Source organism: Lactuca virosa, chromosome 5 (genome assembly GCF_052849685.1).
Source record: "Lactuca virosa cultivar CGN04683 chromosome 5, Lactuca_virosa_CGN04683_v6, whole genome shotgun sequence".
In the NCBI taxonomy this organism is placed as follows: domain Eukaryota; kingdom Viridiplantae; phylum Streptophyta; class Magnoliopsida; order Asterales; family Asteraceae; genus Lactuca; species Lactuca virosa.
In genome coordinates, this window is record NC_136430.1 from 432,291,642 (window position 1) to 432,318,537 (window position 26,896).

At 35.3% G+C, this 26,896-nt stretch overlaps 1 long non-coding RNA gene across 1 annotated transcript; it reads right to left on the reverse strand.

Moving 5' to 3' along the window:
* Positions 1–1,171: 1,171 nt before the first annotated feature.
* On the reverse strand, positions 1,172–5,929 carry LOC145113330 (uncharacterized). The gene is made up of 4 exons (XR_013710760.1): positions 5,611–5,929; positions 5,414–5,534; positions 1,545–1,693; positions 1,172–1,443 (listed from the first exon to the last, which is right to left on the reverse strand). It is a non-coding gene; the product is annotated as an uncharacterized LOC145113330 (long non-coding RNA).
* Between the last annotated feature and the right edge of the window lie 20,967 nt (positions 5,930–26,896).

Here is a 26,896-nt window from a genome sequence, read left to right on the forward strand (position 1 = left end):
TTTTAGGGAGTTCTATTATTGTTGCCAAACATACATAAATCAACAAATTAAATGATATTATGCAAATGAAGATCATGCCTTTAACAACTCTAATCTTGATCTTGTGGTACAAAAAGGGTTTTCAGGTTTTCAAGAAAATATAAATTCTCCAATACATTTGATTCTCTACCTTGTAACATACAAAAAATTTCATGGATACATGAAAAAATCACACATTCAAGAAATCAATATCAATATTAGTATGTAAATATGAGTCATATAAAGTGCAAACACGGCATTTTAAAATTTGTTGTGATTAACAAGTCTAAAACTCAAAACACATCAGATAAATGAGAAAGTTCCAAAAGTTTGCAAATTTCATGAACAATTATTAAACCAAGTTAGGCAAGAAAACGCAAGATCAAATCAACTTAAAATGTCCAAGAAATAACAATTTATAATACATATAGGAAACATTCCAGAAAAATTTAAACAAAAAAAAAAGAGAAAATGCCTTTGGATGAAAATAAATTGTTCGTGAAAAATATTCTGAGCCAACTCAGTTGAGAACATATATAGGCGGAGCTGGCAAAATTTAAGATCCTAGAAATCAAAAGAAACTTGATTTTACATAATTAAACGTTTTATTTGGTAATAAAACATAATCACATAACTTTCAAACTCTTTTGTTTTTCCGAACTTAGATGCATTTTTGTCCAACATCCAAACAATCTAGATTATTGCATTTCAGTTAGTGATTTGTAGGAAAATTTACTGAATTTCACAATTACGTTTGTTTTGTAAAATCCGAATTTTCCAAAGTTTAGCACAAAATTTTTGGTCAAAATCTATGATCGATTTAAGGGTAATGTTGGAACATCTAATTTGTCACATGGATTTTTGGGTAACGTTGAGAATGAGAAATAGATGGACCTTTGCTAATAATTAATAAAAACTTGGAAAGCCATGTATAAGATTGGTCTTATCAATGGAAGAAATTTGAGGTTTAGATCTAATTATCCAAAATGTTACTGATCATATTATTGGCAATCTGCCATTAGAATAGATGACTCTTTAAATGATCAGACTAAAGTAGGGAGAAAACAAATGCTACTTAACCGATGGGATAAACAAGATCACCATGGAACAAGGTTTGTAATCGAGAAATAGTTCATGCTATTAAAACAATCAATTTTATCAAATGCTGCAAAATCGATAACTCTAATGCAAAACGTTTGGATTCGATAATAGAACTGAATTGGGAAACGTATGACCAATATTGTAATAGCAACAGAAACTAAAAAAGGACGAAGGTTCAAAAAAAACCTAGATAACAAAACCCTAGCAGGATGGGATCAAGAGGCGCGAGATAGACGATTCGCTGCAACATCTTTCGATTTACTTGGATCTCTGTCTCATCTTTCGTCGCTTCCTCTTCAATCTCCTCATTCTCTTCTTCTTCCACTGAAAAACAACAGTAATAAATTAAAAAATCAGAGAAAATGAATAGCTTGATTCAGATTGTTAATTCGTGAAGTGATATTTTGTAGAAATCGATCGCTTACCTTAGCTCTCATGGCGACGCCGGCAGGTTTTCACAGTACCGAAGGCAGAAGGCGACGGAATGTTGGTAAGGCTTGCAAACGTCGATTGTCTGCGGTAACCAGCCTTTATAGTGAAACCCTAATCTGATTGCAAGTTGGGTCGATTTGGGCTTGGCCCAATATAGCCCGACGCAAAAAATTATCAGAACATGTTTTTTATAAGGTATAGAATTATAATAAGATGATTTGTTTAATATAGTCTAACTTTTATTTTATTTATATTTATATTTTTTTAATGATATCTCTTCGATTATCAACACACTATATTTATTTTATTTATATATTTATTTTATTTATTTAAAATTGTTGGTTATATATATATATATATATATATATATATATATATATATAGTCAAGATCAAATAAGAAGGAAATTTTTGGTAGGAAGGTAAGAAGTTTTTTTTCTACATATTTTTTTCGCGAACAAACAAAATAAATCATTAGATGATTCACAAGAAAAAATTCTCAAAAAAACATCTCGATGATTCATTTATACAATGATTTTGTTGTTATTCACTAAAATTGTTATACAAATAAATTTTTTCTTAATTTGCTTAAAAATGAATCATGAAGATGTTTTTTTGAGAATTTTTTCTTGTGAATCATCTTACAAATAAATCATCTAGTGATTCATTTATTTTGTTCGTCAAAAAAATATGTAGAAAAAAAACTTCTTACCTTCCTACCAAAAAAAATTTCTTACCGGATCTATATATATATATATATATATATATATATATATATATATATATATATTTCTTCCTAATAAAAGCCTCTCTAAAGTGCCACATGGCACTCTTTTACACAGCCATTATGCCATGTGTCACCTCCACAGAAAATTATTGACTGATTTTCCCGCCTTTACATTGCTTCAATTATCAATTACTCACCTCATAAGATTAAGCAAATTAGTTTTAATCCAAAATTAAACTGCATTCAAAATTCAAAATACGTTTTATATATGTAAACACAACTTTCAAACTTAAATAGAGATATGCAATCCCTTAAAATCAGTTAATCATAATCTCCCAACTTAGAACTATCGATTCCCTCTTATTCTCTTCTTCATTGGCGTCTTCAAACCTGTCCTTCAAGAATTTTTCTGCATCTCTGTAAACTACAAAACTAATGAAGGTATATCATTATTTTCAATCCATCCGGTTAGTCTACAACAAATAATTGTTGATTGTTTTCTGTTTATGTGATCTGCAATATGTTATTTAGTTTATTCCTTTTTTCTTCTCTTTTTGTTACCATTTTTCTTCTCCTTCTGTACTTTTTTCGAGGATTTGAGTTTCTTATATCATCTTACTTTTATAGAAAAAAAAAAGACCATTTGACTAATAAAATGGAAATTGACAGACTAGAACGAATTGGTTCCTTCAAAAGTAGTGGCCCATTCCATTAATGAGGGAAAAGAAACTTATTTTTTTTCATTGTAATTGGAATGGATCATGGAAAACCGGAATAGGAATCCAAGACTCCATTCCATGTCATGTTTGTTTCATCACTGTTATTATTAACATTGTAATACATCATTCTAAATCTTATATGCAGAAAAAAATTATAAGTAAAAAGAAACTTTAAATTTATGCAAAAAAATAGCATTGTACTTTGATAAAAAAAATCTGCAATGTTATCTTTCTTTTTCTTCAAATCTAATTAAAAGTATGATGTTATAAAAAATACAAATAAGATGACAATTTTGATTGTTTTGCCCCTACTAAAAACAACTACTTTATAATAAGACATTTATTGCATCATTTGCCCCTTAAATTCTACATCTTTTACAGAAAAAACAAAAAATAAAAAATAAAAAAAACTTCAAAAGTATGCGATAAATAGCATTGTACTTCCATTAATATTTTTTATGCCAGATTACATGGTCCATTTTTGAACGTATAATGTCTTTTCTGCATTTTATATAGAAAAATTTAATTAAACAATGAAACTTTAAAAAGTATGCATCATATAGGATTGTACTTTATACAAATTTATTTTTAACAATTTTCCATAAGATAGTATGTTGTTTTGCTGTGTCACTGATTTTCCCCTAAAATTCTACATCCTTTACCAAAAAACATATAAAAAATAGAAAAAACTTCAAAAGTATGTAATAAATAGCATTGTACTTTCCATAGTATTTTTTTATGCCGGATTACATGGTCCATTTTTAAAAGTACAATGTTTTCATGTGTGCCTATGTGTTGTAATGGAATACAAATATGGCAACAAATTTTGACTATTTTGCCCCTACTCTACAAACTGCTTTACAAAAGTCACATTTCAGCTTTATTATATTTTTTTTAGCATTTTTTAAATAAAATTGAAGAAAAACAATGCAAATTTATAGAATATGCAAAATATATAGAATTGTAATTTATAAAAATTTGATTTTATAAAATTTTAATTTAAAATAATTCACGTTTCTGTTGTATTACGTTTCTTTTTTATGCATTTTTTATATAAAAATTAAATTAAGAATAAAACTCTAATATGCAGAATATAGCTTTGTACTTTATAACATTTTTATTGCATAAGAGTTTTTAACATTTTTATTAGTATGTTTTAGAAGGGAACATTCCCTTTAATGGCAATATACTTTAAAACCTTTTTTTTTCTATTTACTTGATAACTTTTTTCATCATGTTGATGAATCCTACTTTCTTTCATTTTAAACCATTTAAATCTTATGATTATACCATTGTACTTTTAAGCCTTTTATAAGGTTTTTGCTATTTAAGCATTGTATTTTCAATTTTCAGATATTATGTAAACTTTTATTCCATGTAGATATGAAACACAATACAGTTAAAAAATTTGTCATGGGAATGTTTTATATAAAGAGTGTATACTGTATAATTAGTCTACCAAACATGTGCCGGGTTAAGAATTTTGCTTTCTCTCCATCAATATCCGTTGACTACAAACCAAATTTTCAAACTTTTCTTAATTTTTTCCTATGAAAGCATTGTACTTTGAATCTTCATATACTATGGAAAATTTTATACCATGCAGATATTAAACACAATGCATATATATAATTTTGGATGTGAAGGTTTTTATGTGGAGTGTATAACGTAAAATTAGTCCACCAAGCATGATCCGAGTTAAGTAAGGTAATAATTCGTGTCCTAGACGGTTGACAACGTAAAACATGATTGAAACTTTGAAAACATAATCATTAACCCATGTTTTTTTTCGTAACTACAAACGTTAATTTAAATTAATATATAAAATGTTGTTTGAAGATATAAACAACATTATATATATATATATATATATATATATATATATATATATACACACACACACACACACTCTTATTTGTTTCTACTTTTTAAGGCTTGAATGCTTCTTTATGCATATTTCACATTTTTCCCCAATTTATGCAACAAACTGGTATTTTATAACAAATATGCAATCATTTACCATTGACCAGTAATATGTTCAAACAGTTGAAACATGTTTGCAAAATTCATGTCAGTTGCATAAATTGGTTGAAAAAACAAGTCAACATTGTTGCATAAAATGAAAAAGAATCGACACTTTTGAAACACCGCTGCATAAAGAATCATTTAACCTTAATTTTAACTCCAAATCTGTTGATAAAAAGAAGCAAGGGAACAATTTAAACACATACATGAAATTAGAATCTGGAAACTAAACGAGACTATTCATAATCCACAAAATTTTCAAAACAAATAATTTATATAACTCAGTAATCTTTAAGGAATAAATTATGGCTATAAAAAGCAAAATTTTATATGCATAGTTTTCTTATAACCTAAAAAATCACAAGTTCATCTTTATGAAAATAACTTTCTCACCTGAAAAATCTCCTCTGGTATCATTTCTGACTTCGTGAGACGGATATGTCTATAATTGCTTTGCCGCTCCCTGCTTTCAGAAGCCTTTCTTCTTCAAGTTGACAAGTTTTTCGACTTCAAACTTGTAAATGATATGACACAAATCACAATCTGGTTTTTTTATGCAACCTGAAATAAACCCTAAACCCTAAACAAACCTGTGATGGCCGGAGAAGGGAGACGGCTACAGATGGGAGGCGACCAAACATAGGAGACGACGGACAAGAGGAGATTGACGGGTAGAGCATCTGACCCGGAGTCGATGTGAAACGTCGATGGTGTGGATGTTTGTTCGGAGTTTGCGACTCACCGCCTGGCGCTGGAGATGGAAGATTGAGGGGTGCGACGGTGAAGGTTCGTGTCGGCGATGACGGTGGACAAGGGAGGCCATGACGGCGATGGATGAAGGGGTGGAGATGGCGGTGTAGGAGGGAGGCGACAATGGAATTTTAGGAGTCGTGGTTTTGGAATGATTATGTATAATCATTGTTGTTTCTTTACTCTATAAACATGCCATTATATTTTTATCTATAGTCATTAATTAAACTATATATACTTTGTTTATTTTATTTTTCCTTTAATTTGCAGTATTTATTATGTATCGATTATCATAACAATTTATAAACTAATTTCTCTCTTTCATATTAAAATTTTATCATGGCATCATGGAAGTCTAAAAAGAAAGATAAAATTAAATAACCCCTATATGGATAATAGAAAATACATTAATTTTTTTACTACATCCATCGATCAAATTTATATTGTATCATAAAATCTCATGATTTTACCTTATAGTTTAATTAAATTTTTTTTTATCTATTTCACCCTTGGTGTCCACGGGTTATAACCTAGTATATATATATATATATAATAGGGGTGAGATCCGTTGAAAACATATAGTTTTCCGAGAACCCGATAACTAAAGGTACAACGTTAGATCAAAATTAACTTATTAAGGACATGATCGTCGTCTTACAATCTCATTTAATGTTTATTTTTTTATGTTATTGAAATATTAATAAAAATGTCTAAAATTTAACATAATAAATCAAAATTTTAGATTTTTTAAATATTAATTTTCGATTGTTTTTTTTAATGTAGGTTTTTTAACATTTTTCTAGAAAACATGAATTATAAAAAAAAAAAAAAAAAAAAAAAAAAAAAAAAAAAACTTTTCTAATAAAATCTGTAACTTTTTTTAGACAAAACTTCAAAAAGGTCCCTGTGGTTTCCGAAAATCTGAAGTTTAGTCCCTAATTTTTAAAAACCTCACAGATGGTCCTTGTGGTTTCAAAACTTTTAACTTTTAGTCCTTATGGTTAACTTCGTCAGTATTTGTCCGTTAAGTGAAGGACATTTTCGTCATTTCACTACCCGAGGGACCATTTATGAGGTTTTCGCTTAATTTTTTTTAAAAAAAAAACAGAAAAAGAAAAAAATAATATTTAATATGCAAGGGGTCCCACATCTCTCTCTCTCTCTCTCTCATAACCAAAACCGTAACACCATCAATTTTCCTATGGATCTGAAAATTAAAAAAAAAAATATGGCCTTAAAACCTAAATACGTTAAACAAATTGAATCCCCACCGGAAATCGCTACCTATTGGGAGGAGCTTGCAGATCATCAAAGATCAGAGAAATTGAGAGGAGAATATCAACATAGATTAAAGAAGGGAGGAGAAAGAGTCTTCAATGGTGGGAGATTGGGGGATCACCGGAAAAGAGACTGTGGGGATTGTGGGTGGATCGTCGGAACAACGATGAGAGGAAACTTCTCTTTACTTCGCTATCTCGCCGGAAAATAGAAAACACGAACCTCCAACAACTAAGAACCATCTTCTTCCTCAAAAAACCGGCCATGAAAAACTTAAAATCGGACCTTGAAAACCAAGGATGTAACATCCCAAAAATTAGGTCCAAAAATTTCATTTTTAGATCATTAATCAAGTCATAATTATAATTCATCCATCCAAAACATTAGTCATTAATACAAATCAAAGTTTCATTTCCAAAACACTTGTTCAATTATCAGAGTAAACATCCCAGGCTAACTTATCATGGTGTGTGCACTACAACCCTCCCGAGCTCCTCTTTTGAAAACTGAGCACCTGAAACCAAAACTGAAAACCGTAAGCACGAAGCTTAGTGAGTTCCCCAACCTACCACATACCATGCATATCTACTGATCCATACATGCCATACATAATTCTGAGCACATAACCACATACTGGGCCCCCGCCCGCTGCATTGGGCCTCGCCCACCATTGGACCCCGTCCGTCATCAGGCCCCGCCTGGCATCAGGTCCCACCTGGCATCGAGCCCCGCTCGGTATACAAATTTGTTTCCCTTAGGCCCCGCCTGTCTCTGGGCCTCCCCCGCCATAACACATAAATACGATCAAATAACATACTGAAACATACATGAACATAACCTAACCATACCCTGATCTAAGGCCTCGCCTAACTTGGGCCCTGTCACACCCCACTAAAGCGGAAACACGAGGCGTGGCAGTATAAAGGGTTTCGTAGCAAAAGTTAAAAGACAACACCAACCATAGTATTAAAAATCATTACAATTTTACAATTGGTTTGAACAACTTTTAAAAGAAATTACAATGTAAATTGAAATACAACACATGCGAATGCTCCTAAAAGTGAAGTGTCCCTAAGTGCCACTTACTCGATGATTCCTGAAAAAGCATGTAAAACGAGCGTCAACTATAAAAATAGTTGGTGAGTACTCACAAGTTTAAAAATAATATTGGTTTCATGAATCGAAATCAAAGTTTTGATAAAAGTTTCCAATAATAAAAGTATATTGTTAAAAGGAGTAAATAAGTTTGTAAAAACAAAGTTCTTTGTCATCATGAGAGATAAAATATGTTGCCCAAATAAGATGCAACATTCATATTCTCATGGAAGATAAAGTTCGTTACTAAAACGAGTAAACAAGTTTCATTGCTTAAAATGAGCAATCAATTTCGTTGCTACAATGAGCAAACAATTTCATTGCTAAAACATGTATATAAGTTTTCAGTAATAAAAGTTCGTTGTTGTAATGAGAAACAAAGTTCATTGCTATAATTAATAAACAAGTTTATTGCTATAATAAGTAACGAGTTTGTATGTGTATGAGCAAACAATGAGTCTCAACCAAACCTATGACTGAAGCCCTATCAAGATCTATGCTTATCGTTCCATAGATGAATATGATATCATGCACTCCAGCAATAGGGCGAGTGAGGAGTTGTCAATTCCTAATAGCGCTATCCATAATGACCATTGGCTCAAAGAGTTAATGGTTAGAGATAAGGGAAGGGCCTTAGTACGATAAGTTCTCATGTTTCGTGTTGCATAGACATACATAGAGAGACATAGCAATAAAATAGCAATCATGTTTGATACAAATCAATTTAAATACAACATTCAAATAATAGTTTTTCGGGACATGCTTTTCCACCCCAAAACATAAAAACCGAAAATAGGGGAGTGTGTGAATACTCACAATATGCAAAATATAGCAACCAAGTTTATACGAGTCAAATAAATACAATGAGCATAAATAGTTTAGGACATGCTTTTCCACCCCAAAACATTTAAAAACCGAAAATAGGGGAGTGGTGAATACTCACAATGCATTGAGATGATGCAAATGATGTCTTGATCTACGCTCCACTCGTACCACTATCGTTTTCCTACAACGATGTTGCACGCTAATGAGTCTCTAATTGAAATCTAATACTAGTATACTTACTACTACAATAGAATTATGCCAATAATGTGTCAAAATTTAATATTGATAAGTTACAAACATTTTTCTGTGGAAATTAAGTTTCAAAGAATCAATTGTTATATAACAATTTAAGTGGAAAATTTCCATTATTGAAATGTTAATATTTAACATTTTAGAGGTGTTCCAATGATTAAATATTCAAAACGAAATCAATTTAGTTCTAAACTTTCTCAAACTTTGTATTTCATTTTTAATTGAAGTCAAAGACCTTAAGATAAATTTTCTTGAATTTTTGATTTGTCTAACTATTTTTCACCATTTAATTCCATGAATAATCATAAAATCATGGAAAATTAGTAAATTATCATGAAATATTCTTGTAATTTTTGTGTTACTATTTTACAGTGTACATAATCTAAGAAAAATATTAATATGTGTTTTCAAAAAGTTTAACACAATTTTTCTGATTTTTGTACATTTAAGTGTATTAAATCTTGGGAAAATAGAAAAAAAATAGCATACAGAAGATAAAAATCATCAAAATGTTTATGTATCATCCTAACATATTATAAGAGTTTATGGTAAATGTTCATGAATTTTGGATGAGTAAAACTATTTTTCCTGTTTTTAGTCCATTATAAACACAAAAATTCAAGAAAAATAGATATACATTTTCAAAAATTCCCAAAATATTTTTCGGAGTCTTTAATATAAGGTACAAGCTGCGAAAATAAGAAATAATATTTTCACATTCCCTAAAGTGGTTTTATGATTTATTAGAGCTAAATAAAAAGAAAATTAAAAACCATAATAAACAGTAACAAAAATCGATGAAACTTCATGAGAGATGTTTATTAACTTAAAGGGTCATCCACAAATATTTCTAGAATTTATTTACAAGTTTAAGTATTTTATATGCTTTAACACTCTATTTTATTATTATTTTCATGTAAAAATAAAGAAAATATATATTGAGCTGAAAATTTCCAGAATGCAACTTCAAACAATTTAATAACAATGAAAAATTGTTTTCTTATTTTTGATGTCGAAAAACATGCCTAAAGGCTCAAACAATTATAGAGAAAACTTGATTCTTGTGATTTTGGTAAAAATTATTGATGTTACTTTGAGAATTTTTCCAACATGTTCCAAAGGCTTTTGAATGAAGATATTTTTATAACTCTTAATACATGATGTTAAGTGCTCAAACTAATTTTTCCTTGATTTTTAGTGATGAATAAGATGTTTAAACATGCAATACAAAACTAGTATTCACAAAAAGGTGCTGATTGAGCAACAGTTTTGTAAAAATTGCTAAAAATCGAATTATTTGAATTTTCCAGTGAGGTCAGATGGGTTTGAAAGCTAACTCAAAATATTATATTTCAGAAAAAGAATCCCGAATTTTGGTTAAGAAATGAGTGAGATATGACAGTTTAAAGTCAGGTAAAGAAATCTGGCAGATTGCATGCATGGTGATTGGTTAGAAAAATGAGTTTTCATCATTTCTTTGAGTAAATCTTTTGAAATATTTTAAAAGATATCATGATAAACTTATATTCTAGTCATGTTTCCAGAGATCAAAAGATTAAAACTTATCAAAATGTATACATTCATTTATGAACAAAATTTTGTTTCTCAAAAACTCTTAACTTGAGTTTGATGTTTTAATCCTTAAAATCGATTTTTGCACTAAGATCATGAACATGCAATCTTGTTTATCATACATGCATGGTGTTAAAACACATCCATGATGTTCTAAAAACCATTTTAACAAAAAGAAAACAAGTTTGAAGAAGATGAAGAAGTAGAAGTCGGTTTTTGAAGTAAAATGCACATGCATGGCTTAAATCATTGTTGTGGATCTTCAAGAGATGTATGTTCTTTACCTTAAATTTATTTGTGGCTTGAAAAACCCTTATGAATCTCCATAATTTCGTGGTTAAGAGGCTGTGGTTGTGGTGTTTGGAGAAAAAAAATTAGAGAGAAGGTAGAGAGAGTTTTCTAGAGAGAGAAAGAAGAGAGATGTGTGTGTGTTGGAGAATGAGAGTGTGAGAGAGAGATATGGGAAGAGAGGGGTCCGAAATTTTGAGTATAATAACCCTTTCTCATTCATTTTGTTTTATAAAATTTAAGTTATTTTATAAAATATCTAAATTTTATATAAAATGTGCACTAAAATCAAGTTTTTATTCATGAAACCTTGATTTTTGACTTATAAATTAAGGATGAATGTTAATGACTTAAATTTTTATTTTCCTTGATTATATTTCCCTTAATTTAATTGTTTTAAGATAATATTATAAGTTTCATAACTATTTTTATAGAATTCTTTATGTTAAACTTTATAAAATTTAAGTTTTAGGGTTTTTAGGGTTTTTGAGAGTTTGTAAAAATTTGGATATCAAAATAAATAGAATATTTGAGACTTTAAATTATCTTATGGTATTATAACTCTTTTATAGTTATAAATAATGTTTGTAATTTATTTTTATTGGTTTATTGGTATTCTATGTAGTGATTCCGAGATTCAAGCGAAATTGAGGAATCAAGTATACTAGTCCTAGTCTTCAACTTTGACTTAAGTTTCTATGAGACTTTGACCTAATTTCTACTTCTAGGTCAAGTGCATGATGTGTGTATATGATTCATGAAAAGGTGTTCGAGTCAAAGAGTGACCCGAATATGGATAGCCTCTACAGTTAAGTAGTTGTAGAATTCACATATCAATGTGAAATCTAAGTACATTATCCATTGTTTCTAGTTGCTTCCAAGTTTCTAGTAGGTTATAACTGAGCTTCTAGTCAATAAGTCCAGTATGTGTCGTGCATATATGTGCAACTAAGTTTATTCAAATCTAGAACCGACTCGAATTTTGACGGTTGTCACAGGCCCCGCCCCTGGTCTGCTACTATCGAGATATGGAACCCCATCCATACTCAGCTAGTGATGAGATACGGGACCTCGCCCACACTCATCTCCCTACCAGGCACATACAAGTATCACGAAGACAACAAGTATAATCTAACACACCACATAAGAATATTCCTCGGGAATACCCCGGCATCGGACCCCGGCCCGGAAACATACTATTATCTAACGTACTTCGGGCTTACCCCAACATCGGACCCTCGGTCCGGATCCTATCATACCGACACATGCAAGAATCACAAAGACCTCTAGCATCCTAACATTCCTCGGGGCTCGCCCGACATCAGGTCGTAACCTGGAACATATATCAATAAGTGCCTAGGGCTAACCCCTGGGTATTCCTTTTACACATAAGCATAAACATGAACATGAACATAATGGGCCGGCATTGTGACCGTAGACCCATGCACACAGTGAGGATACTCACCTCGCACAGCTGAAAACTTGTTGAACACTTTTGACTGCTAGTCGGCAATTTCTGAACCGCTGACCCTTCGGCTTCCCGGACTATCAATACCCAAAATAACATTTAGACCACAATAATCCAAAAGTCAACCCTGGTCAAACTTGGTCAAAGTCAACAGTCAAAGTCAACATCCAGTTGACCTGACTCGCCGAGTTGGTCTACCAACTCGTCGAGTCCATACTCCTCCAATCCCAAAACAACCCCGACTCTACTAGTCGAGCCTTGCAAGAACTCGACGGGTTCTCCTTCAACCATGCCACTGGAACCATCTTCAACCGACTCGTCGAGTTCACCATTGAACTCTTCGAGTTCATCATCCCCATATGAATGTCTCTAGTCTGTAACTCGTCGAGTTGTATGAACAACTCGTCGACTCCATCTTCATAACTAAGAAGATTGCCTTAGACTCGTCGAGTTCTTCCTTGAACTCGTCGAGTACGATGAACTTCATAACCATTATGGACTCAGACTGGTTGAGTCCCTTTCCAATCTCAACTCATACCTTAGCAGAAGGGTTTTGGGGCAAGAAAGCGGTCTGACTCGCCGAGTCCTACATGTGACTCGCCGAGTCCCTCTATGTCTCAATCTATTCAGACGATTTCTGAGGGTCTCAAAGCATCCAAAACATAGATCTGGACCCAACCACCTCCTAACCATGCAAAGTTACCGCCTTTTTCCTCTATTAATGGCCTTTTGAGCTAAAAAGGCCAAAAGAACACTTCATATGCTTGCATGGGGATTTTGTCACACCCCCAAACCAGACGGCGGAAACGTCCGGGGGGTGGAGGACTTCGTTTGTAGTATCACAACACATGCATCATAGTAATCAAAGTACAAACAACCATTGTATTTAAAAAGTATAAGTATTTACATGTGTTCAATCATTGTATATTGAACCAAAATAGTTATACAAAAGAAGATATGACTCAAAGTAGCTCCATCTTCTCAAAAAGCTCGGGGAGTACCTGTGTATTATTTCTCTGAGAATACAAGTAATTTGAAAAGAGAGTATCAACATAAAGTTGAGTGAGTGCATAAGTGTTTATGTTTAAAAGAGTGTCTATGTATCTTGTATATGTAAAGTGTTCCAGAAAATCCTATATTTTCTGTTGTGTATGAAAAGTAGTTTTATTCCCATAAAATCGTTCTCTTTGTATCAATGTTTTGTATTTGTATTCCTTTATGAAAAACTTGTAACTGAGAGTGTGCCTGGCTTCACCAGCTGTTATTGAAAACTGTATTGAACCATTGTAGTTTGTATTCTGTAAACTGGTACTTTGAAGGTGTACTTACGTTTAGTTGATTATACACTAACGTATTGTTAATATCTTTTTAATGAGTTATTATAATCATACTATGACAGCATAGCCTGAAACAAACGCTTTGTGGGCGTTTAAACTATTGATAACAATTGCCACTCATTGGCGTGTATGCCTGACTGTAGCTAGCAGCCTGAGTGCGGGGTTATCAATCCCAATATAGATCTACACACAACTTGTTTCGATCCCCGGGCTGGAGATTCTGGTTATAATGTCAGGACTTTACCTTGGTTGTCTAAAATGAATTAAACAACCTGAATTGAATGTCTCATAAAAAGCATATAAACGTTACATGTATATTTGTCATGAAAACCCAATCATTCTGAAATAAATGATTGACAGTATGTTCTTGAATTAGTATTTCGAACATGTATTTGATAAGTGTAAACCCTTGATTTGTTCCGAATCAAAACCCTTGTTTCTTGTAAAACAGAGTATTCTAGTATGCTTGAATCATGAATTATTGTTCTATGTATCATAAATTATACTTATTATAATTTATATGTACTTTCTGAATCAGTATTTAACTATTTTTAGCATGTAACCCCTTGCTCAACATGTTACAAAGGTTTTTGAACTGATGAAATAACTTTTATATTTATATACATACACAATTTTATATATAAGTAAAATTTAAACGACACTCGGACAAATAACCGGTACTATAAGCCCACATCCAAACAAGGAAAATGACCCAGAATGAGTTATCAGTCCTAAGCCTTTTAAATCTTATTTATATACATATATATATATATATATATATATATATATATATATATATATATATATACAAATATGAATTTTGGGGAAAAATATAAGATTATAAAAGAGTTTAATGTTTTGAGTATTTTTGATGATTTAATGTCGTTTTATCATGATTTGAAATCATGATTTTATAACACAAAGTTCTCGTGTTATGCTTGTATTCCCCCCTTAAAACAGTAGAAATTATGAAAATACGGGGGTATGAACTCACTTGTTAGATGGTGATTTGGGCAGCGTTTCGTTTCCCGGAAAGGAGTTTATTTGACGAGAAACCGGCTTAAATTGAGCAGAGTTTCGACTGGAGAGAGGTTAACTTCTCGGGAATCTCAGAGCTTCGAGGCTTGCTTAGGGTTTGAAATAAGATACTGGGGCTCTGGGGGTTGTTTGTAAGCTTAAGGAAGTGAAAGGAGTGAAAAAGGGTGAAAAGAGGTGAAAGAAATGCATAAAATCCGAGAGATCTCGCACCCTTTATATAGGGTGCGAGGGTGCAGGTCCGAAGGTGAGTCAGAAACACGCATCATCAGCAGCGAGGTCCACGAGTCCGAAGTCCGGATGCGAGACAGCGAGGCGAGGGATGTCGGATCCGGAGTGGACCGAACCTCGGTCCAATGAGAAGGTGCCACGAGGTCCGATGAGTGTCTCCTGCGAAGGTTGTCGGCTGCCTATTGGACCTCGGTCTCGGTCCAATCAGATGGTGACACGGCGAACTTTGGTCCAATCTGATGGTGACACGTGGAAGCCTCGCATGCGAGGGTGACGTGGCCGAAGGTCAGCCTTGCGAAATTGCCCGGTTTTCAACATTTCTTGATTTTTGTGCCAAAAACTTGCGAAAATCATAACTTTCGCGTACAAGCTCCGTTTTCGACGTTCTTTATATGCACGCGTAGGTAAAATCATACTCTACGACTTTCGTTTAGACTTTGTTGGCTAATTTTGATTTTATTTTTAATATTATTATTTTTAACACACCGGGACAGGAAATCCGTTAAAAATTCATAACTTCTTCATCCGACGTCCGTTTTTGTCTGTCTTTTTACCGTTGCACTACTATTGACGAGACCTTCAATTCTCGTTTAGGTTGTGTCGGCTAAAAATCACTCGATCTTTATTTCGAGTTTTTAGTTGTACACTGTTATACTGAAACTTAGAAAAAGCGTAACTTCCTCATACGAAGTCAGATTTTGACGTTCTTTTTATGAAAGTTCTCGGTTTAACATAAACTACATCTTTCATTTAGATTGTTAAGGCTAAAAAGTCTTTTATTGAAAATTCAGTTTTTACACTGAACAATGTTTTGTCGGTTTTGTCGCGGATCTTCGATTGGTCATAACTTCTTCGTTATAACTCGGATTTTAGTGTTCTTTATCTTTTTGGAAACCTTGTTACAATCTCTATCACTTGGTTCATCCCAATCGAGATTGTTTAATAATTTATTTTTGAGGGTCAATTATGTAAATATACACAATATGCTAAAATTTATCTTTATTATTTTAAAAAGAACTACAAATTGACCTACATTATTACACAGGTTTGAAATAACGGTTTGTTACATTATCCCCCCGTTAGAGAGAATTTCGTCCCGAAATTAGCATTACAGATAGACAAGGGAAAAAGATGTGGATATTTATGTTGCATTTGATCCTCCCACTCCCAAGTGAATTCAGGTCCCCGTTTTGCATTCCAGCGAACCTTCACTATCGGGATACGGCTTTGTTTGGTTTTCTTAACTCCCTTTCTAGAATCTCTACGGGTTCTTACACAAAGTTGACGCTCTCGTTTAACTCGATTTCCTAGAGTGGGATCACAAGAGTCTCGTCGGATATACACTTTTTCAAGTTCGAAACGTGGAAGGTAGGATGAATGTTATTTAGTTCTTTGGGTAGTCGAAGTTTGTAAGCTACAAGACCGATTCTGGCAAGAATCTCGAATGGTCCTATGTACCTTGGATTTAATTTGTCACGCTTTCCAAAGCGTATCATGCCCTTCCAGGGTGAGACCTTTAACAAGACGCGGTCACCAACCTGGAATTCCAAGGGTTTTCTCCTTTTGTCAGCGTAGCTTTTCTGTTTATCTCTAGAAGATTTAAGTCGCTCCCGAATTTGTACGATTTTCTCGGTGGTTTCTCGAATAATTTCTGGACCAGTGAGAGCAATGTCAGGAGTTTGACCTCTAGCTAGCTGCGTGTCACCCACTTCAGCCCAGCACAGAGGGGATCTGCACTTGCGGCCATAGAGGGCTTCGAATGGAGCAGCCTTTATGCTAGTGTGATAACTATTGTTATAAGAGAATTCAACAAGGGGTAAATGAATATCCCATGCTTTTCCAAACTCTATAACGCAAGCTCGCAACATGTCTTCTAATGTTTGAATCGTCCTCTCACTTTGTCCGTCGGTTTGTGGATGGTAGGTTGTACTCATGTCCAACCTGGTTCCCAGAGAGTTTTGTAAAGACTGCCAGAAACGAGAGGTGAATCAACTATCTTAGTCCGAAATAATATATATTGGTACACCATGCAGTCTAACAATATCCCTGAGGTAAGTTCTGGTTAGCTTCTCCATCTTGTCGGCTTCTTTTATTGGCAAGAAGTGTGCGGATTTGGTTAATATGTCGACGATAACCCAAATAGTATCATAACCACCCAAAGTCTTGGGTAATTTGGTTATGAAATCCATTGTAATCCGCTCCCACTTCCAGGGATTTCAGGTTGTTGTAATAAACCTGAAGGTTTTTGGTACTCTACCTTGACTTTGGCACAAGTAAGGCACTTGCCCACAAAGGTAGCGATTTCGGCCTTCATGTTAGGCCACCAATATAGTTTCTTAAGGTCCAGATACATCTTGTCTGAACCTGGATGAATGGAGTATCGGGTTTTGTGTGCTTTATTCATAACCACGTCTCTGTAACCACCGAACTTTGGTGTCCAGATCCGGTTCATGAAATAATAGACTCCATCATCCCTGACTTCGAAGTTCTTATCCATTCCTCTCAGAGTTTCACCTGCCACGTTTTCGGGTTTCAAGGCTTCAAGTTGAGCTTCTTTGATCTGTGTGGACAGATGTGAATGGATTGTCATGGTCAACGACTTTACTCGGCGTCCCGAGTATTCTTTTCTGCTAAGGGCGTCAGCTACTACGTTTGCTTTACCAGGGTGATAAAGAATTTCACATTCGTAGTCGTTCGGTAGCTCCACCCATCGTCGTTGTCTCATGTTCAGCTCTTTTTGATCGAAGATATGCTGGATACTTTTATGGTCCGTGAATATTGTGCATTTCGTGCCATATAGGTAATGTCTCCAGATCTTCAGAGCAAACACCATCGCTCCTAGGTCAAGGTCGTGTGTTGTATAGTTGACTTCATGTGTCTTAAGTTGTCGTGAGGCATAGGAAATAACCTTTCCTCTTTGCATAACTACACACCCAAGCCCTTGATTTGAAGCATCACGGTACATTACAAAGTCTTCGGTCCCTTCGGGTAGAGACAGGATCGGTGCACTGCACAAGGCTTGTTTGAGCGTTTGGAATGTTGTTTCTTGCTTCTCTCCCCAACTAAAAGTTACACCCTTTTGCGTCAGGGTGGTAAGCGGTTTAGCAATTCGGGAGAAATTTTGGATGAATTTGCGATAGTAGCCAGCAAGACCTAAGAATTGACAGATTTCTGTAGGTGTTTTGGGTGCTGGCCAGTTTTCAATTGCTTTGATTTTGGAAGGGTCCACGTGTATTCCTTCTGAACTGACCACGTGACCTAGGAATTCAACCTTCCTAATCCAAAACTCGCACTTTGAAAACTTCGCATAGAGTTTTTCTGTCCTAAGGGTTTGTAATACTTGACGAAGATGTTGGCCATGTTCCTCTTTGCTTCTTGAGTAGATAAGGATGTCGTCAATGAAGACTATGACGAATTTGTCCAGGAATGGACGACACACTCTGTTCATTAGGTCCATGAACACAGCAGGTGCATTCGTCAATCCGAATGGCATCACTATAAACTCGTAATGACCATAACGAGTTCTAAACGCGGTCTTGGGAATGTCTTCCTCCAAAATCCGTAACTGGTGATACCCGGATCTTAAGTCTATTTTCAAGAAGTGGTTCGCACCTTGAGGTTGGTCGAACAGATCGTCAATGCGAGGCAGAGGATATCGATTCTTGATGGTAAGTTTATTCAGCTCGCGGTAGTCTATGCACATGCGGAATGATCCATCCTTCTTCTTTACGAACAAAACCGGTGCTCCCCAAGGTGAGAAGCTTGATCTTATGAAACCTTTGCTAAGGAGTTCGTTAAGCTCGCTGGATAATTCTTGCATTTCAGAAGGTGCAAGACGATAGGGGGACTTGGCTACAGGGGTAGCTCCAGGGATTAAGTCGATTCGGAATTCGACTTGTCGTTCGGGAGGTACTCCTGGAAGATCATCGGGAAAAATATCAGAAAAGTTACAGACCTCTGGAATGCTCGCGATATCTTTCACTTCTTGCTTTTTGTCTACGACATGAGCTAAGAATGCACAGTACTCCTTGCGAAGGTATTTATGTGCCTTGATGCAAGAAATGATCTGAAGGTTCGTTCCGGGTTTGTCGCCATAGATAATAAGAGTTTCATTAGTTGGTAAGTTCAAACGAATAGCTCTTTCATAACATAGGATGTCGGCATGGTTGGGGCACAACCAATCCATACTTATTATGATGTCAAAACTTTTGATAGAGACCGGCATAAGGTCTATTGGGAAAGACAAGCCATTCAAGGTAAGGATACATCTTATGTATATATCGTTGGTGGATTCGGATTTCCCGTTAGCCATTTATACTTTAAACGTTTCATTTAGTGGTTGGGAGTTTTGATTTAGTAGATGTTTAAAATTATGGCTCACGAAGCTCCTCTCAGCGTTACAATCAAATAGAATGCATGCATAAATATTGTTGAGAAGGAACGTACCCGTGACCACTGCAGGGTCTGCCACCGCTTCTTCATGACCCAGTGCTAGATTCCTCCCAACTCCACCGGCATTTCCAGCTTTTGGACAATCTTTCTTGAAAATGCCCCACATCACCGCATTGGTAGCATGCTCGGCCTACTCCAGCGGCAGGTACTTGGTTAAGTGGTTGGGTGGTATTCTACAGAATCGGGCAATATGCCCTTTCCTGTTGCAGTTATGACACTGCATTTCTTGGCAATTTCCGTTGTGGTGAAAATTGCACTTGTAGCATTTAGGGAGGGTACCAGCATAGGGCTTAGTTGGTGCAAGGTTATTAGGGACAGCAGCAGGTACAGTAGGTATGGTAGCAAGTACAGTAGTAGCATGGACCGCCACTACTTGTTGCTTCTTTGAAGGTTCCGGAGGAGATTTGCCCTTCCTCTTGTTCCAAACCTTCTTCTTGTTGTTCTTGTTGTTCTCCTTAGGTTGTTCTGGAGTAGTAACCACATAATTTTGACGATTTTCATGGTCAATAAGTGACCGTGCCAATTCCTTGGCACTGTCTGTGACATCCCCATTTTCACAGCCAGAAAAGACCGATTTGTTTATGCTTTGTTTAAAAATCAGACTAATAATTTAAATAAAAGAGTTGCGGAATTTGTTCCCAAAACAAAATTTGATAAAGATTTATCAAAGCATTTCCATAGAAATGTATTTCATGAAAAGACTCGGGATGTCATGTTCGATACAGATCAAAAGCATAAACAGTACAACATAAGCCTTACTACATTATTTCGTATTTACAGACCTATAATCCCTTATCTCTCATCCAAACATCTATGCTCATGCGCCACTACCTGTAATACAAGAAACTGAGTGGGTCAGGCTTGGGAGCCTGGTGAGCACATAGGGTTTTCAACCCACAATAAATAAGTTTATTAACTTTATCAAACCAATCAAACCCGATTACCCCTTCCCGTTATCCTCACTTTACGTCCCTAAAACATCTAACACAAGGGACTTAGTCTAAGGACTTTCATCAGGGTGACAACACATGCTTCGAGGGTTCCTCAACAATTCATGTCAAATAAGGCAACCATGTGGGGGATGGAGTACTGCTGGTAAACACACAGTTCAAATAAACACCTACAGGTTGCGAGCCTGCTAGCGTTCCACTAGACTGTCTAGAATAGTCTGTGGTCGTCATCTATACTCTGCTAGATGACTGGATCATCAATAACATCTATAATGAGGCCTCTCATTATTTTATTTTGTCACACAGCAACTATTACATCTACCCATGTTTTACCCAACACATTTTGTAGATATAAAATACGTATACATTTTAAATCATTTAAAACATGTATAAAATCGTTCATCCAGCATAGATAGCACGTATACAGATAATATGCACACACATCACGTAATTTATATAAAATACTTCATATCTATGTGTAAGCTGAAAGTAACTATGCACTCACCTGAAAGGTGGTGACTCTGCACTCGAACAGCGCTTCGTTATCTCAAAATAAGTTTCCCTCGACAAAACCTAGTATCAATACCACTAGGGTTTAGTCTAACGTTAACCGCGACTAATTAATAGTCTAGCTATTATTATTACTCCCTCCGTCCCAAAATTATTGTCCACCTTACTATTTTAGTTTGTCCCAAAATTATGGTCCACTACCAAAAGTAGATATACACTTTTACCATATTACCCTTAACATTTAATAAAGTAAACTTGAATAATTACAAACGCACATTTCCCATTGGTTTTAGAAAAGGGCAAGAGGGTCATTTTACTTAAAAAGACAAAACTAATGATTGTTGTTCTTAATCTATGTGTTTTTTGTCTGTGGACAATAATTTTGGGACGAAGGGAGTATTATATAAGCGTTAAACAACACTCTATATAACTCATAATAATAGCCCAAATAAATATTTTAAGGACCTAATAACATTACTATAATAATTTAAAAGCTATATTAAAATTTTCATAGGCGTAGCTCACTTACAGCGGATTTTAAAGAAAATCGGGTTTCGCTTGGAGCAGCGTTTCCGAACCGAAAGACCCTTTTTCTCGGGACTCCGGGAGTCTCGGGGCGTCCTTTGGGTGCTAGGGGGTTTACCTAGGCTTAGGGGGGGTAGTGAGAGAAAGTAGAGAGAGAAAGAGGGGTTAAAAAGGTGTGAGAAATCGGCCGGCCTCGTAGCCCTTTTATAGGCCGGAGGCTGCTGGCTACGCGCTGCGCTCCTTGGTTCTACGCGAGGCGTTCCTCGGTTACGCTCAGCGTTCGTACGAAGACGTGTCCTAGGCCTGTAGGTGCGACGTGGTCCATCCGAGTCCAAGCGATTCCGAACGCGAGGCGTTCCTTGTACGCGTTGCGTAGCGAGGCCAGGTGTCTCCATCCGAAGCGAGGCATGTGGACAACAAGGGACGGTTGGGATCACGCCACGTCATCAATCTAGCAACAGCTTCGCAATTTTCCTTTCCGACTTCTAAAAATCATAACTTACGCATACGAGCTCCGTTTTCGACTTTCTTTATATCCACGCGTAGGCGGGAACATACTCTACAACTTCCGTTTAGACTCCGTTGGCTAATTTTGACTTTATTTTAAAAGTTATATTTTTAACAGGCCGGGACAGGATTGGTCCGTTAAAAATTCGTAACTTCTTCATCCGACGTCCGTTTTTGTCTGTCTTTTTATCGTTACGCTACTATTAACGAGATCTTCGATTCTCCTTTAGGTTGTGTCGGCTAAAAACCGTTCGATCTAATATTCGAACTTCGGGCTGTACACTGCTAAGCCGAAACTTCGAAAAATCATAACTTCCTCATACGAAGTCAGATTTGGGCATTCTTTTTATGGACGCTCTCGGTTTAACGTTTTCTACGAGTTTCATTTAGATCATTAAGGCTAAAACTCGCTCTATCGTAAATTCACTATTTAAGCTTCCCGGTGCCGTGTCGGTTCCGTCGCGAAACTTCGACGGCTCATAACTTCTTCGTTATAACTCGGATTTCGGCGTTCTTTATATCCCCGGAATCCTTGTTTCGACCACTACAACTTTATGTAGAGATATCGGGTTTATCTCACACTTTAATTTTGACGCTTATTTTTATCCTTTATTTATTATACATTTATAAATATTTAATAAGCATATAAATTCACATAATTCACATAATACTCAAATATTTCATCTTTATTACATCAAAAAGAGTTACAATAGTTGACCTAGACTATTACATCATCTAAAATGCTTAACCCTGAAACACGAACGTTACATTGTCAAAGGTGACAGGCCTAGAGGCAATGACAATTGCCTGTATCTGGGGCGACAGTCCCCAAATATACCTTTCGATCTTTTTTCTCTCCAGAGCAACCATTTCAGGACACAGAATCGCCAAGTCACAGAACCAATTCGTGTAAGTTGTTATGTCTGCACCGGCCATGATGAGACCCCAGAGTTCCTGCTCAAGTTTTTGAATTTCCCCGCGCGGACAGTATTCCCGCATCATCATGGCTTTTAAGTTCTCCCAGCTCATCGTATTAGCCACTACTAAAATTAGTGACTTAACATGGTCATTCCACCATGTTAGGGCCCTATCTGAAAAGTACAGGCAGCAAATTTAACTTTGCTACCCTCCGAACAGGAGCAAATTTCAAAGATTGCTTCTGTCTTCTCAATCTATTGCATTAAAACCATTACACCCCCAGTTCCATTAAAGGTCTTGGGTTTGGAGTTCGAGAAGTCTTTATAAGTGCACTCTCGTGAGTGCTCATGACCCTCGCCATGGTTAGAAGGACGTACACCAGCTCCCGACCCACTAGCACCAGGAGTATTAATATGAACCATGGCAGCCGCTACAGCCGCCGTGACCGCCGCTTGGAACATAGCGGGGTCGAATTGAGGAGGTGGTGGTGGTGGGGGTGGCGTCGGTGCTTCATTGTCACGTCGTGGATTTCTACGAGGAGGCATCTTTTCTATAATAGTTAAAAGATAAAAGATGGTAAGATATCAAGAATGAATATGAATTTGATATCTCTGAACGAAACACTTAATTCAACGTGAATCTTGTAAAGAATTGGAAATAGAAATCCACTGCAAGTACAACTTGCAACAGGATAATATGAAATTGAATGGTTATTTTTCAAAGAGTATTAATGTACATGTCGATTGTATTGGTATATTAAGTACATAAGGTCCGAAAAACTTGACCTTAAAGCAGGACTATAATATACCCCAATACTGAGAAAGTGTCGACATTAAACCGACCTACCGAAAATAAAATTTTCGCGGTCGTATTGAAAGCATGAAAAATAACACTCGAACATTTATGTAATCCAAAACTTTGGAATAGGATGTTTATGAGAATTGTACTAACTCTTGTTGAAGTAAAATGCTTATTGTTTTATTGATACTCAGTTTTGTACATATCGTGAAAAGTAATATATACATTCGACATAGAAAGTAGAAAGTAGAAGTAGTGCGAACACTACTTGCGGCGGTTGCTACGACGGTTGCTGGGTTCTGCTTCGTCTTGTGCTTTCCAGCGCCTTTCTTGGGCAGCTTGATGCTCTCTCAATTCTCTTATCTCTGATTGAGCAGCATTGAGTTGCCTTTGAAGGGCTTCAGTATGGTGCTGGGTGTCATCCTGCATTTCGTCAAGACGAAGGATATCTGCAGTGTTAGCCTGCGTAACCGTATTCACTTGAAGGATTCGATTAATCGAAATCCTTGATTGATCGAATTGTCGGGCTATTCGGTTTACTATAACTGGAAGAGCTCTATCAGCTGTTCCTCCTCTAGAGACGTTATAGAAACCTCGTGCCATTCTGTAAGGAGGGCGTTGGCCGTCTTGTCGACTCCAATGGTTTATGTATTGGCCCCACTCAGGTATGGGTTCGGCTTCATCTTGTCTCAGGGGACGCTCCCCAGGGTTTGCAGACTTGTGGCTCTGTATCCGTACCACTTGATTCGCTGTCCTCATAGGGTTCTTCATCTGAGTCTGAGATCCAGCCTGCATTTTGTGGATTATAGGGGTCCCCTAGTAAATTGTGTTCAGCCATAGGTTCTGTATTAGAAGTAAGGTTAGTAAAATACTCTTCGTAGTATTTTAATCTTTGTGTTCTATTCTATAGTTCTTCTGAATATGTATGGTAAGTTTTAGACATGTCGCAACACTACTATCACTCCCAAGCACATGTTGGTCATATCTCAAATCAATATAGTTGATCAGGCTATATTAATTCCAGATATGATTACATAACTGCCCAGGTTTGACTATAGTGTTCAACATCCAAATACTTTTAAGTTCTTATGACTGTGATACTGTACTTGTAGGTATGTGTGTTAGTATACTTCTTATAAAAATACTTAAATCTTTAAAAAGTATACTTGTAGTCAGAGCTATTAGCCCCGATGTATTTATAGTTTGTATATCTTTTATGGATTGATATACTGAGTTAACTATAAACAATGCTCTGATACCAATCTGTCACACCCCCAAACCAGACGGCGGAAACGTCCGGGGTGGAGGACTTCGTTTGTAGTATCACAACACATGCATCATAGTAATCAAAGTACAAACAACCATTGTATTTAAAAAGTATAAGTATTTACATGTGTTCAATCATTGTATATTGAACCAAAATAGTTATACAAAAGAAGATATGACTCAAAGTAGCTCCATCTTCTCAAAAAGCTCGGGGAGTACCTGTGTATTATTTCCTTGAGAATACAAGTAATTTGAAAAGAGAGTATCAACATAAAGTTGAGTGAGTGCATAAGTGTTTATGTTTAAAAGAATGTCTTTGTATCTTGTATATGTAATTTGTTCCAGAAAATCCTATATTTTCTGTTGTATATGAAAAGTAGTTTTATTCCCATAAAATCGTTCTCTTTGTATCAATGTTTTGTATTTGTATTCCTTTATGAAAAACTTGTAACTGAGACTCTGCCTGGCTTCACCAACTGTTATTGAAAACTGTATTGAACCATTGTAGTTTGTATTCTGTAAACTGGTACTTTGAAGGTGTACTTACGTTTAGTTGATTATACACTAACGTATTGTTAATATCTTCTTAATGAGTTATTATAATCATACTATGACAGGATGGCCTGAACCAAACGCTTTGTGGGCGTTTAAACTGTTGATAACAATTGTCACTCATTGGCGTATATGCCTGACTGTAGCTAGCAGCCTGAGTGCGGGGTTGTCAATCCTAATATAGATCTACACACAACTTGTTTCGATCCCCGAACTGGAGATTCTGGTTATAATGTCAGGACTTTACCTTGGTTGTCTAAAATGAATTAAACAACCTGAATTGAATGTCTCATAAAAAGCATATAAACGTTACATGTATATTTGTCATGAAAACCCAATCATTCTGAAATAAATGATTGACAGTATGTTCTTGAATTAGTATTTCGAACATGTATTTGATAAGTGTAAACCCTTGATTTGTTCTGAATCAAAACCCTTGTTTCTTGTAAAACAGAGTATTCTAGTATGCTTGAATCATGAATTATTGTTCTATGTATCATAAATTATACCTATTATAATTTATATGTACTTTCTGAATCAGTATTTAACTGTTTTTAGCATGTAACCCCTTGCTCAACATGTTACAAAGGTATTTGAACTGATGAAATAACTTTTATATTTATATACATACACAATTTTATATATAAGTAAAATTTAAACGACACTCGGACAAATAACCGGTACTATAAGCCCACATCCAAACAAGGAAAATGACCCAAAATGAGTTATCAGTCCTAAGCCTTTTAAATCTTATTTATATACATATATATATATATATATATATATATATATATATATATATATATATATATATATATATATATATATATGAATTTTGGGGAAAAATATAAGATTATAAAAGAGTTTAATGTTTTGAGTATTTTTGATGATTTAATGTCGTTTTATCATGATTTGAAATCATGATTTTATAACACAAAGTTCTTGTGTTATGCTTGTATTCCCCCCCTTAAAACAGTAGAAATTATGAAAATACGGGGGTATGAACTCACTTGTTAGATGGTGATTTGGGCAGCGTTTCGTTTCCCGGAAAGGAGTTTATTTGACGAGAAACCGGCTTAAATTGAGCAGAGTTTCGACTGGAGAGAGGTTAACTTCTCGGGAATCTCGGAGCTTCGAGGCTTGCTTAGGGTTTGAAATAAGATATTGGGGCTCTGGGGGTTGTTTGTAAGCTTAAGGAAGTGAAAGGAGTGAAAAAGGGTGAAAAGAGGTGAAAGAAATGCATAAAATCCGAGAGATCTCGCACCCT